We start from the raw sequence: 16072 nt of genomic DNA on the forward strand, positions 1-16072 counted from the left end.
TATTGGACTCGTAATTAAATGGATTGTCATATTTTATAAGTTTTGTTGGGTTCTGAGGTACTGGCCCGGGTTTGACTTTTTGGTTGACTTTGGGCTTTTGATTAAAGATTCGACCTTTATCATTTGGAATTTGTTTCCTTAGGCATTATTTGATATATTTGAGTTGCTTTTGGCTAGTTTTGAGTCATTCGGAGGTTGGTACGCATGGGATGGCATTTATTGAGTATTGTTTGGTTGCTTGGTGTTGGATTCGGCTTGTTCGAGGTAAGTAACACTTCAAAACTTGGTGTTGAGGGTATGAAACCCTGAATATACGTGTTATATGTTTGGTGTTGAGGTGACGCACATGCTAGGTGACGGGCGAGTGGGCGTGCACCGTGTGCATTGTGACTCGATTAATTTTGTGGTATTGTGTTGTTACCTAATCTTGTATTTATCCATGAAATTTCTACGTGATAGAGTAACAAAGCTGTGATCCATGTTAGAAACTATGTTTAGGCTATATGCTTATTCTATTGAGACCCGCTGAGGTCATTTCGGCTGTCGAGTTATTTGTTTAAATCGCAGTTACACACTCAGTCATAGTCATTCATTTGCATATCATATCTCAATCTTTGTTATCATTTGTTGACACATCATGTTATCATTGTTGGGCTAATTGCCATGAGATTTGTTAGTCCGAGAGACTGGAGAGATTAATGACTGAGTTGTGGCCTGAGAGTTGTGTTGTGAGTGAGATATGTGGATCGGGTTGCATGTCGCAACATGCCTTATGGCTATATGTGGATCGGGTTTCACTCCGCAACAGGCCTTATGGCTATATGTGGATCGGGTTGCACGCCACAACAGGCCTTATGGCTATATGTGGATCGGGTTGCATGTCGCAACAGGCCTTATGGCTATATGTGGATCGGGTTGCACACCGAAACACGCCTTATGGCTATATGTGGATCGAGCTGCATGCCGCAGTAGGTTTTATTGATTCATGATGAGATCGGGCTGCACGCCGCAGCAGGAACCGTACAGTGCTGAGAGACTAAGTGTGTTGAGTGATTGAGCGTGATGAGTGGGAGTGTGAGATAGTGATATTGAGTACTCTGAGAGTGTAAGAACATGAATTCATCACTATGATGCATTGTATTGACATGTATATTTGACATACAGGCAGAGAGATGCATTTCCTCATGCTACACGGTATTGTAACATTCATGACTTCACATGCACATTGACATGTAGGCATAGAGATGTACTTTTCTCATGTTATCTGAGAATTGAATATTTTATCTGTTGTTGAAAGTCTTTGGGAAAATCACAGTTTTCTGATATAATCATATTTTGCTGATTTCGGTGAAAGATTTGGGCTTTACTATTCTTCTTGAAAAGCATGCCTATTTTTCCGTAACTGTGATCGAGCAGAGCATCATATCTTTGAGTTGTTTCTTGTACTACTTTTATTATATTGTTATGAGTTGTCGTTGGCTATTGGTGTTGAACTCTGACCGTTGTCCAAGCTCGTCACTAATTTTAACTTAAGGTTAGGTTTGTTATTTATTGAGTACATGGGGTCAGTTGTACTCATACTACACTTCTGCACCTTTCGTGCAGTTTTGGATGTTGATGTTGCTGTGTATAGCGGGAGCTGGAATTTGAGGATGTACATGCGTTCCGATCGTAGTTGCCTCTTGTTCTTGGTAGCTTTAGAATTTTTAATCTGTTCATGTATGTTTCAAACAGACGATGTATTTATTTCATATCAGCTTTGTAAATTCTAAATCTTAGAAACTCGTGATTTGTACTACTAGTCCTTGGGAATTCTTTGTATAAAAGTTTTGTTATAATATCATTATTTCTTTCAGTAAATCTCATTTTAATTGGATTATTCTTAAATTGGCTTACCTAGCGGGTTGAGTTAGGTGCCATCACGACTAGTTGGATTTTGGGTCGTGACATATTGTGTAGAAGATACTTACCTCAAGGTGCTAGGTGAAAAACCCTCCTCAAAGAGCTCTAAAATCGCACGACAAGTGAAAGAAATGAATAAGATTGCCAAAATACCGACTTTTATAAAGTCTCTGCCCAAGTCTGCCTTCATCGCGATCTCAGACAAACCCTCGCGATCTCGAAGGCAAAACTAAAGAACCTAGGAAAAACATTTTATGTGATTGTGACAAGGCACTCGTGAACCGCAAACGCGAAAGGCAATTGAGTTGCCATGGCCCAAGCCTAGGTCTTCTTCTTCGCAAACGCGACCATTGGACAGCGAACGCGAAGGCCACTGGTCCCATGCCTCCACAAACACGACCCCTACTTTGCGAACATGAATGGCAACATCACCCAGCCCCAAATCCTTCTTTGTGATCGTGAGAGTCCTTCTGCATTCGCGAACAAGGAAACCAGAACAGTACACCAACAGATTTTTGACTTAGCTCCGAGCGGTCCGAAACGCACTCGACCCCCCCACCCTCCCCCGTCGAAATGCACCAACAAGTCTAAAACCATAATACGGACCTGCTCGAACTCTCGAAATACGGAAAATAAATCAAAACTAAGAAACGCACCCCAAAACCAAATTGAATCAAATTATGAACTTCGAGTTTTTCAACTTACTCCGAACGCGCTGAATCATACTTAGACTACTCGAAATGACACCAAATTTTGCGTACAAGTCATAAATCACATACAGAACTATTCCCAGGATGTGAATCCCAAACAGACCTCGAGAATACCAAAGTATACTCCAAACCAAATTTAAAGAACTTGAAAACCTTCAATGCGCCAACATTCAACATTAGGCACTGAAACGCTCCCGGGTCATCCGAAACCCGGTCCGAACACACGCCCAACTCCAAAATCATCATACAAAGCTATTGGAACCATCAAATCCCAGTTCTGAGGTCGTTTACTCAAAATGTTGACTCAAGTCAAACTTGGCTATTATAGGCCACTATTAAAGAACTAAGTGTTCCAGTTTCAACTCGAACCTTTCCAAACCCGAGTCAACCATCCCTGTAAGTCATAAAATAGTAAAGTCACATACAGGGAGTATTAATTAGGATAACGGGGATCTAGAAAGAAAAATGACCAATCGGTTCATTACAAGAAAGTTTGGGGTTAGATATTCCAATTTCGTTTAAGACGGATGAAATTTTCCTAAGTGAGATCCATGTACATAGTTAAAAAACGTTTGCAATCGTAAATGGGGTCGTATGGTGAGGAAAGTTAGGAACAACCTTATGCTTCACTTTAGTTATTCAAAGCAGAACTAGAAAACATGATGCTAGCATATGGTTAGTAAAAGAAAGTTTTGAGTAGATACAGTGAATTAGCAATTTCAGCAAAACTAGTAGATGTACGATTTGATTTACTTAGCTAGGTTAACACTAGTCAGTGGGTAACTATTTGAAACACAGAATGTGCGTTAGAACCCAAAGATTTTAAGTTAAACCTAAAGTATAGTGACAGTGAAAGAATAAAAAAATTAGCTAGGCAGTAAAAGAGCAAACTACAGAAGAATAACCTTTAAGAGTTATCGAAAAGGGGTTTTCCCAAGATTGACACTGTGAGCAGAGTTAAATCATTAAGATTGTGCATGATAGCTGTGTATACAATAGCTTTCCATTTATGTAAGTAATTCAGTTTTTCCTAGTAAGGAAGATTGCTCAGAAGTAAGTCGGGAGATGAATCGTCATTGACATAAAGTGCAAAGAATTGCAGAAGATAAGGAAATTTGTTTGGATCCCAACATAAGAGAAGGATCCGCAACTACAAGACCTTAATCTTTGGTCTAAGGAGAGATGTGAAAATCGCCATTAAGTCCAGTTGGAGATTTGAAACCCGCATAGTTAGCATGGGATATAAAATTTATAAAATCATGCCCAGTTATGTATCACGAGGGTAGTGCCATTGCATGAGACTCCAATCTTCAGAGTACTGGTCAAAGACTTAGCTCACAACAATACTATAAGTGTTTTCTCAGTAGTATCTTAAAAAGATAATCAAGTATGGTAAGTATAGCTCATGATTGAGGCAGACAAGAGAACTATGGTGAAAGAAGTTCACCACTTAGCCAAGCTAGGAGTTCGACTTTCGGACTCCGGAGATGGTGGAGTTGTTGTCTAGAACAGGACTTGTTCCTCCTTAGTAGCCGAAGTGAAGGAGAAACAATTTGATGATCCCTGCTTGTTGCAGTTGAAAGAGGGGATTCACAAGGATAAGACGATGGCTTTTGTACAAGGTGGGAGATGATGGTACTTTGAGGTACCAAGATGGACTGTGTGTTCCAGACATAGGTGGACTTAGAAAGGAGGATCAAGTTAGAAACCCATAATTCCAGGTATTTTATCCACCCAGGTTCTCCAAATATGTAACATGATCTCAAGGAGATTTATTGGTGGAACGGCATGAAAAAGAACGTCGCAAAATTTGTGGCCACGTGTCCGAATTATCAACAAGTGAAAGTCGAGCAGCAGAAAGCCCAGTGTTTTACCACAAAATACACATATTCTTGAGTGGAGATAGTAAATATAGAATTTATAACAAGATTATCTCACTCATTTTGACAACATGATTTGATTGGGTGATTGTAGACCAACTTACCAACTCGGCGCACTTTTTACCAGTAAAGACCATTGATTCAGCAGAAGATTATGAAAAGTTGTACATTCAGGAAATCATTCGATTGCATGTGACTCTGTTTTCCATCATTTCAGATCGTGTGCTCAGTTTACAACAAACTTGTAGAAGACCTTTAAGAAAGAATTAAGCACAAGAGTAAATAGCATCATAGTTTTTCATCCTCAGAAAAATGGCCAGGCAGCGCACACTATTCAGATACTTGAGGATATGTCCTTGATTTTAAAGGTAATTGGGATAATCATATACCTCTCACTGAGGTTGCTTATAATAACAATTACCATTCTAGTATTGAGATGGCACCGTACGAAGCCCTGTATGGGCAAAGGTATAGATCGTCAATTGGTTGGTTCAAAGTTAGCGAAGCAGATCTATTTGGACCAGATTTAGTTTGTCAGTCTTTGGAGAAAGTCAAGTTGATTCAAGAGCATTTGAAGACGGCTCAGGGTCGGCTCAGGGTCGCCAAAAGTCTTATTCGGACGTGCGACATAGAGACCTGGAGTTTCAAGTTGATGATTGGGCATTTCTAGAAGTTTTGCCTATAAAAGGTGTTATAACATTTGGGAAGAAAGGAAAGCTCTGTCCCATAAACATCGGGCCATATATAGGATCCTACAAGGATCATGAAAGTAGTTTATGAGTTAGAATTCCCACAAGAATTGGCAGTTGTACACCCAGTATCTCATGTGTCATGTTATAACCTTCAAGTTTCCAGTATTCAGATATTCAAGTCAGTTTAGTACTCAAATATTCATGTCAGTTCAGAACCCAGATACTCATGTCAGTTCAGCACTCAGATATCATGCCAATTCAATACTCAAATATTCATGTCAGTTCAGTATTCAGTCAGCTCGATATTCTGTCAGTTTAGTAGTCATCCAGTTCAGCACCTATTCAAATCAGTATCTCATCAGTTCAGTAATCATATATTCATTCAGTTTAGTATGCAAGTGTTCATAAAAGTTCTGTGTTCACATATTTCCACCAGACATGTTTAAGGTCCAGAGTTAGTTGTACTTGCGGTCAGGACAATCATTCGAGGAAGAATGATCCCAAAGGTGAGATAATGTAACACTCTGTAAACTCATACTAGGTGTAGACATGTTAAATGAGTATTAATGTGACATCTTAAACATATGAAGTCCTACTGGGATGAGTATGGGTGGAAATAGTTATTTTGGAATCAAGACGGAGAGTGAGGTACATAAGATTCGATAAAATCGACTAATTTTATGGAAGGTCTGTCTTCTATCAGAATTTGGTGAACATATATTGAGCATTTAGGAAAACATAAAAGTTGTAGACCATTGACATAACTTTTTAATGATATATTGAAGACCAGGTAATTCAACATGAGGCAGCCTCAAGAAACAGTACAATGCTGCAGTTTTCCAGCCCTCGCGTGGAAAAAATTATCAAGGATGCTCATCTGATGCCAAAAACTGAAAGTACTTCGACTGGAAAACTAAAGTGCAAGCTTAATTTGGATGCTCCAAATTTCATTCCTAGAAAGTCTCCTGGTGCTACATGCATTCACAATGCAGTAACCCCACCAACTGCTGGGCAAGAACATATTGGAACAAGCAAAGCAGGTGCTATCTGGATGAAAAATGCAGCAACAAAAAGGAATGGGCAGCAGCAGATTTTTGCAAACACTCCAGCTGATACTTTTGTGTCTGGTCAATATGCAACAACACCAACAGTTGCTGGACAGCAGAAGCAAATTGCAAGCACTCCACAAGCAGTAATATCAACTCCAAATACTAGACAGCAGCAGTAGCATTTACAACTATGTATTGCAGTAACGACTACACAAGCTGGACAGCAGCAATTGGTTACAACCACTCCAGCTATTTCTATGAATGACGAAGTAAATGTTAGGCGATTCCCAATGAGAGTTGCCAAACAAAAACAGGCAGCCCCAACTACATCTACAAGGTCCAAACATTCAATAAAAAAGTCATGAATTTTGAAGACATTCTGAAGAGGTTTGATGAAGATGATCAAGAACTACAAATTGAAGAAGTTACAAGTTTGGGCAACAAGGGACAAGAATCAAATTCCTACTACATCTTATTTTACCATTTTATTGGTATAGTCATTTGTAATATCATCACGAAGTATGTTATAAACTTTGTGATGATCATAGAATATTTAGTGCTCTCTAGCTCTTTCTTTTTACATGCTTGTTAGTAGGCAAGGATATTTATGCCTCAATAGGATTAGTAAGGTAAGGTTAGGCCCAGTATGTGGTTGCTCATGTCCTATGCCTTTGGAAAGACATCCAAATGGCTATGAGATTATATGCCCTCGTGAGACTTTGCCGGCAGATCCATGATCCTCTACATGAGGCTGCCATCATAAGGCAATGTGAGGCGCAGAGGAGTGATTATATAGCCAAGGCATACAGGCAACACTACTGGTGCTATTGTCCCCCTTAGTTGTAAAAAAAAAAAAAAGTTGCACCTTTTTTTTCTATTATTAATAAAATAACTATTGGGCACACCTAGTAGTATAATTTGCCAAAAAAAGAGTACACTACAACGTTACCCAGTAAGTGTCAAGCCAAACCTCGGTAGAGTAGTGACGAGGTCAGGTCAAGGCTCTACTGGAAAGAAATAAGAAAACATGTACAAGTGTATGGCAGTGTAGAAATTGTAGCAATGAAATAGAAACAACAATTAACATATTAAGGTTAGCTACACAAAACTAAAGCAAATAATGCAACACGGAGAAAAACAAGGAATGATATGCTAAGGAAAGCAAATAACCAAAGACAAGTGGAGCAATAGAGAAATACCAACAAGAGTCATCACCGAGGTACCACCTTGTAGTCTTAAATCACAAGAATAAATCACAATATTTCCATATATCACCATGGGAGCCTTGCATTTAGTTTTGAAAATTATTTTCCCGAAATAGCATCCCACGTTTATCCACACCTTATCACATTGCATGACTCCTAGTAGTTCCCCTACTAGCCACGCGCATCAAGCCCACCTTATCTCACCGCATGCGTTTCAACCCCAAAACTTTATACCACAGCATGTGTATCAATATCACAACGTATCACAAGTCGCACCTCTAAGTGCCCAATATCACAACTTGCCAAAGAAATAAACAATAACATTGTTTTCACAATAAAGAGCTCATGGCTCTACCCCAATATACACAATAGTCTCAACAATAACAACCGAAAGTAAATAACTCAACAGAATAGTATTTCACAACTTAACACTTTGCTTCAATGTGGATCACTGCCCTTATAACTCGATGCCAATTTCAACAACAAGATATTCCAAGAATGACAATTTCAAGTAAAGCGTTCAACAGTTAAATAATGAATATAGAATAAAGGAAACAAGAACTTCAACTAAACATGTAGAGCAATTAGCAAGTACGAGATAAGACAAGTAGAACATGTGAAAATAGACTAGTGATGACGAATATGACATGATATGATAGCTCAATTAAGGCATGAAAGGAATCTACATAGCTAAAATTAGTAACTTCAATATTTAGCCCGTATACACACTCGTCACCTTGCGTACACGGCTTTCACACATCACAGTTATCACAAACAACACCAATCCTATGGGAAAATTCCCCCACACAAAGTTAGACAAGACACTTACCTCAAAACACGCTAACTCAATCCACTAGTAGGCCTTTTCCTCGATTATCCAACTCCGAACGGCTCGAATCTAGCCAAAACAACTTCATACCACAAATATAAACTATAGGAACATAATTCGAATAATAAAGTTACGATCTTTGCAAAGAAATAAAAAGTCAACTCAAAAAGTCAACCCGGGTTTGCGTCACGGAACCCGACCAAAATTACAAAATTGAACACATATTCGATAATGAGTCCAACCATATAAAAATTACTCAAACTCGGCCCAAATTCGCCTTTCAAAACTCAAAACTTTAGTCTAGGAAGTTTTCATAATTTTTTTCCCAAATTTTCAACTCAAATCCCTAATTAGATAATGAAAATAGTAATAGATTCATGAAACATAGTCCAATCCGGGTTAGAACCACTCACCCCAACGATTTCTTCGAAAATCCCCCAAAATGTCGCCTCACACCGAGCTCTCTAGGTCCAAAATATAAAATATGAGATGAACCCTCGATTTTGAAACTTAAATTTTGCTGCACAGGTGCTCATCTTCGCGAACGCAGAATGTGCCCCGCGTTCGAAGCACAAAAATACTTAGCTGCCTAATTCCTCTTCGCGAACGCGAGATCCCCCATGCGAACGGAATGAACACTGAGCCTAGGCCTACGTGAACATGACCTTTCATATGCGAATGCGGTGAACAACTCCTTATACCTTCACGAATGTGTGGCCATATTCGCGAATGCGAAGAACAAACCTCACTTGCCTCACAGATACCCTACGCGAAAACGAGGCCTCTCGCGAACGCGAAGAAGGAAACCAGACATCAGAAAATTCAGCAGCTTCAGCAATTCTTCAAGGTTTCGAAATGCGCCGAATATGGTCTGAATTACATCCGAGGCCCCCAGTACCTCAACCAAACGTACCAACAGGTCCTAAAACATCATACGAAGACGCTCGAAATGTCAAATGACATCAAACAACACTAGAACCATGAATCGCATATCGATTCAAACCTAATGAACTTATGAACTTCCGAATTTCAAAACTAATGTTGATTCATACCAAAACAACTTCGATTGACTTCAAATTTCGCACATGAGTCATAAGTGACATAACGGACCTATTTCAACTTTCGGAACAGAAATCCGACATCAATAAAGTCAACTCCCGATTAAACTTCCCAACCTTCCAAACCTTCAAATTTCCAACTTTCGCCAATTCACGCCGAAATGACCTACGGACCTCCAAATCAACATCTGGATACGCTCCTAAGTCCAAAATTACCATACGGAGCTATTGGAACCGTCAAAACTCCATTTCTGAGTCGTCTACACAAAAGTCAAACTACGGTCAACTCTTTCAACTTAAACCTCTAACTTACGGATTATATATCTCATTCCACTCTGAAACTTGCCCGAAACCAAATCAAATACCCCCAGCAAAGCACATAATCATAGTACAACATATAGGAGGCAATAAATAGGGGATCGGGACTAAAATATTCAAAACAACAGGCCGGGTCGTTACACTCCCGGGGCCCCGTCCGAACATACCAACAGGTTATAAAACACGATACGAACTTAGTCGAAACCTCAAATCATATCAAACAACATTGAACTCACGAATCGCACCCTAATTCAAGCCTAATGAATTGTTAAACTTCCAACTTCTAAAATCGATGCGGAAACTATCAAACGAACTTCGATTGACCTTAAATTTTGCACACAAGTCATAAATGATACACCATACCTACTCCGACTTTCGGAACCAAAATCCGAGCCCAGTATCTATAAAGTCAACTCTTGGTCAAACTTCACAACCTCCAAACTTTCAACTTTTGCCAATTTAAACCAAAATGACCAATGGACCTCCAAATCAATATCTGGACATACTCATAAGTCCAAAATCACCATACGAAACTATCGGGACTATCAAAACTCTATTCCGAAGTCGTCTATACAAAAGTCCAACTCCGGTCAACTCTTTCAGGTTAAGCTTCCAACCTTGGGACTAAAAGTCCCAATTCAGTCTGAAACATCGTAGGAACCAAACCAAATACCCTGCCAAGTCACACTAGCACAAATGACTATAGGATGAGCAATAAACAGGGGAACAGGGCTACAATACACAAGACGACAGGTTGGGTCATCATAATAGCATAAAGAATTAAGAGTTTCTCCCTTTCCACCTCATTTTTGGGAGTAATTAAATCAGAATTATGGAGTTAAATATGTCTTGCTTTATACTAGGATACTATTAAGATTATATTTCAACATGTATTTCCTGTAACTCTGACGTAAAGATATATAGAGCAAAAGTGATGGGGGTTAAGAAAAAGGTCATTATCCCATCTATCTGGGGTGAAGTTATGTATGGCCAAGGTGGTCAACTGAACACTTTTCGCCGAAAAATTATACTACGTATAAGGTAAAATATTACTTGTTCTTAATTTAAAAAATAAACTTTGAATACCCTTGCATAGTCTACTCACAAAGGGTGTTCAAATTTTGAACAGTCTTATTGAGTTTTCTGGCTTCGCTACTACATCTATCTACTCAACTATGTGGAAGAGAGACTAGCACAAGTACAAAATAACAGACAACAAAAATTGACAAGACTCTATAATCATGGACAAGGAAACTCTGGTCCAAAGAATCCAATTATGTACTACCTCCGTTTCAGTTTATGTGAACCTATTTTCTTTTTGGTCTATTCCAAAAAGAATGATCCTTTCTAAATTTGGAAATAATTTTGCTTAAACTTACAATTCTACCCTTAATGAGAAGCTTTTATAACCACACAAATACTCTGGCCCCTTTTTGAATTGTCTAGGACCACAAATTCCAAAAGTCTTTATTTTTTCTTAAACTTCATACCCAGTCAAACAGATTCACATAAATTGGAACGGAGGGAAGGGAGTACTTAATTTGGTTCCAGACATATAGAAGCAATCCAGGAATAACTCCTACCACACATTATAGACTGCCCACAATAGTATTTCATCAATTAAACACTGATGTACATTTATTATTTCATGAAGGAAATCGCATCTCTTGAAATAGATCTAATAAAGAAGAAAAGAAGAGGAAATTAATGAGATCAAGATGTCTACTGGAAAAAAAACACTAATATATCCAAAGTGTATGTCTAGATATAAACCATTGAATCTCATTTAAATGCCTAGTTATTAGCTACTCCAGTTTCACTGGTCCTTGCTGCATTTGCTTCAACATCAGTTATATGAGAAGCACTACTACCAATTTCCTTGGCTGCATCATAGGTAGCATGCAATCCTACAAGCAAGTAGTAAACAAGCAAGATCGCGGTCCAAACTGAAAATCTCATAAATGATGCACCATCAATGGAGCTCATGATGAACACATTAATAGCTACACTAGCAGATGGAATCCATGGCATCAATGGTAATCCCCACACGTTAGGCTTTCGCGCTTCCTTTAGCATTAAATTTAGCCCCAATGTGGCGAAAAACCAAACTCCAACAGTAATTTGCACCCAAACCAAGCATTTTCGCTGATTGCCCAACAAACACCTGATCCAATCGAGGACAGTGTGATCACAACCAAGAACAGAATGAGTTTTTTCCTATCAGCGTCTGATGTTTCCCCTGACACGTAGTAACGTCTCACTAGAAGTGCTAGGGGAACTAGTGAGAACACAAACAATGTGGCGATTGAAACAAGGTTTGCCAATATGTCAAGACTTGTGAAGAAGGCCATAATGCAATTCGCGGAGGTCATTATAACTGTAGCAGTAACAGGTGTCCCGGTCTTTACACTAATTGCAGCAAGAAATGGAGGGGCCATATGGGTTCTTGCAATGTGTGTAAAATACCTAGCTTGACTAATTATGTTGGCCAGCAAAACTGTTGTCATCCCTTTCAAAGCCCCAAATGCAACTATGTACTTTGCCCAATTCATCCCTACTGCTTGGAAGGCAATGGTAAATGGGGCATCAACATCTACTTGATTAAAAGGTTGCATTACGCACAACGTCGCTGCTAGGAGGCAATATATTGCGATAATAACCACCATCGAACCTATTAGACCCAAAGGGATATCCCTACCTGCAGTGGCATAGCCAGAAATTTCAGTAAGGAGATTCAAAAACCTATAAAAGTATCACACTTAGAATATGAACTAATGTTAAGGGGATTACACAGTAATTTTCAGCGACAGGTATTCAATTGAACCCCTTCACAAAAAGTAACTACGCCCTTGCCTACCTGGATTCTTAATCTCTTCCCCAAGAGTTGCGACGCCATCAAATCCAACATAAGCAAAGAAGAGCATAGCTGTTGCTTTCAGGACGCCACGAGCACCATAAGGTGCAAAGCTTTAATAATTAGCCACATTCGCCTTAGATAGGCCAGCAACAAGTATAAAAACCATGACAATAATATGTACTATGGTCACAAATGAATTAAAATGCGAGGACCCTTTCATGCTCAAGGATGCACCTACACAAATGACCATTGAGACAACAATTGCTATGGGATCTAAGTGGTTGTAACCCTCAGCAAGACTCGAGACATTGATACGGAAATCATCAGGCTTGTGATTGCATAAAGTCGCGAAATAGGAAGTCCAAGATCGCGCAACACTAGCACCACTCACAATGTACTCAAACAGAATGTTCCCTGCAGCAATGAAAGCGATGAAATCGCCGAGCTCCACTCTCAGATATGCAAATGAGCCACCAGCTACAGGGAGTTCAACTGAGAATTCAGTATAGCACAACACTGAAAGCAGAGCAGACATGCCTGATATAACATAGGACAGTAAAACAGCTGGGCCAGCAATGTTTTTAGTAGCTTCACCAGTAAGTACAAAAACTCCAGCACCCATTACTGCACCAATACCAAACCAAATCAAATCAAACCTATTCAACAATTTCTTCATCTGATGTTGGCTACGATCACGCACTTCATAGAGCTCTAATTGGTCCGAAGATCGAGACAATATGCGGTCTTTAAGCCGTGTTTTTGTTTCACGTAATGCTTGTGCATAACTTCCCCTGCTCGTGAACGATTCCTCTGGCAAAAAATCATCTTTGCTGCATCCACAGCCTCTTTTCTTCAGTGTATTATGCCTTTGATCTACATTTTCATTAATGCTATTAACCATTTTGTCCTGCAAATTATGAATAAAAATAATCATGTGCTAGGCATAATATTTTAAGTACCAATATTTAATTTCCATTGAACTTTATTTTAAACTCAATTTAACTCTAAATTCTGTTAAAAGATATAGTTACATTTTCATAGAAACCTATTGAGTGATCATATGGATGTATAATTGATAGATAGTCATTCTCCATTTAAAATGTATGTAATATAAAAATTAATCATGCGCTTAATGGGTTATCAATGTTAACTATACTTAAGACCTATTTATCTATATATTTCAAAATTCACTGATTAATTAATACATTCAATCAAGTAGAATTTATGGGGAAGAGATCGCAATCAACAAAACCTGGTTTAATATTTGAAAAGATAGTGAAATGTGGTGTTCCTCTGATCTTCCGCCAGCTTCTGCTTGTCACTCAGATGCTTGCACTACATTCTTCTTCACCTTTTCATTCATGAAAATATTTAGTGTTTAAAGATTTTCTGTTAAAGAAATTATGGTGAGAGTCAGAAAAATAGAAAATACCAAAAGGATGAATCTTTCAAACTTGCATGCTTATCCAAATCAGAGTTAATTAGTTAAGGATTCACCGAATATAGTTTTATCATTACGTGGAAAATATATTGTCCATATGTTATTATCCAGTTGATGCACTAAGATTCACTAAAATAAAAAATTGTTGCTCTACGAAAAAAAGTATTTATGTTATAAATAGAATTTTATTTAAGGTAAATGCCTCTATTTGAGAGAGATTTTAGAGATTTTACTTGGTGGCTAAGTCACTATTTCCCTATAAATAGAGGGGTCGTATTCAATTGTAATTGATCCCAAAATTCAATAACAATTCCCTCTCTCTTTCTCTAGAATATTGTTCTTCTTCTTTTATTGTTTTATAACACGTTATCAGCACGAGACTCTAACCAATTGAGTAGAGGAATCTGCTTTGAACACCAGGTTTTGGGATACGTGCATGGTACTCAATTTGTACATAATATTTAGCATAGTGATTGTCAATTGTTCCATAAAATTCCTCAGGAATAAATTCTGGATTTAAGGTAAGTATTTTACCTTATTTTTCTCTTTTAAATTCTTGAATTTTATAATTTAATTTAAATACAAGCAAAGACAATAAATTTTGATTATAACTCTAATAGAGTTTGTAAGAAATTATAACTACCCAAAGTGGTAAAATTTCTATGTATTGCCATGATCAAAGTCATGTATGATCGTGAGCACAAGAAGTGGAAACCCGTCCCATTGAATTTGCTTCATTCTCATTCCCTTAAAAGAATGTGGTAGCAATATGTAATAAGTCTGAAAGAAGATAAAATTATTACCGTGAAGGTACCAATGGATGTGGACGTGGCAATAGACGAAATTATAATCGTCATCATTGCGGTAATGAGAACAATAAGGATTCTCAAACTAATCCTTCACTCTGTGAAAGTAATGTTTATCATCGATTTGACATGAGTTTGTAAACACATATAGATGATTATGGTCCATTCATAATAAGAATGTGACAACATGACATTTATGAATACATTTCATTCTTGGAAGAATATGAACGTGCTAGTGGTAGTAAATATACCACACTAACCTCTAGAAAGAGGTTTGAGATGAAATAAGAAAATAATTTCAATATTATGCCATGAATGGTCATTGATCATGTACCTATAGTGATTATACCAAAATATTAAGGCAACGTGATTATTATAGGGCAAAAGTAATAGAAGCAATGTATCTTGCCTATAATGATTTTGACCATGACCATAATGGTATAACTTTCTCCTTAAAAGTTTATTCACCATATAGATGTTGATGAATAAATGGTAGTACAAAATTAATTGAGAGCTCTGGAAGAGCCAATTATATTATTTTGTGTCGTGGTAAGTCTCAAAGAAACTTATTGAGTTTCTAAAGTATTCGCGAAAGCTGTTGGTTATATTGAGACTAAAAATAATGAAGATTTAATATCTTTATATTACTACAACTGTAGTGGGGTAATAGGTATATATGAATACTACCCGCTTTATTGCCTGATTTGTATTACACAAATAAAAATATGACGAAATTACATGACACAGTAAACTAGATGTTTATTGATATAAAACCCATGTCGCAGTAAATTGAAAGTTTAATTAACAATTGCGCATGTCATGATATAAACCTGAAGTTTACTAATACAGATAATTTTATCAAGCATGGACTATTGAGCAATCTTGATTTAGATGCACAAAATAAATGAGAATTAACATGGGTAAGTGTTGAAGAAGATTCTTTATGAATTCTCTTGTTTTACTTGTTCTCGCGATTATTATACCAACTAAAATTGGGATAGAATCCCTTGAATTTTGAAATTTATCAAAGGTGAATATGGGCCCATTCACCTGCCATGTATACCATATAAGATGCATCTATGAGATTGTTACATGTGCGATTACTATTAACCTGCAACCTGGTGTTTGTGAGGTAACTTGCTCAATAATTTAATTTAGAGCATAATTTCTAGATTTTCTATTCAAGACAGTTCATCTTGATAAGTTAGTTTATATCACAGCTGGTTTAGCAAAATGATTTATTGAGTGTCTCCACTTAATAGTTAAACTATTGCTTATGAGAACAAATTTATCTATATTAGTTTGATATACGTTATACACGAAAG

At 37.7% G+C, this 16072-nt stretch overlaps 1 pseudogene; it reads right to left on the reverse strand.

The window, feature by feature from the left end:
• Positions 1–11437: 11437 nt before the first annotated feature.
• Positions 11438–13433, reverse strand: LOC107784362 (cationic amino acid transporter 1-like; annotated as a pseudogene).
• Between the last annotated feature and the right edge of the window lie 2639 nt (positions 13434–16072).

This window comes from Nicotiana tabacum, chromosome 17 (assembly GCF_000715075.1).
Source record: "Nicotiana tabacum cultivar K326 chromosome 17, ASM71507v2, whole genome shotgun sequence".
In the NCBI taxonomy this organism is placed as follows: domain Eukaryota; kingdom Viridiplantae; phylum Streptophyta; class Magnoliopsida; order Solanales; family Solanaceae; genus Nicotiana; species Nicotiana tabacum.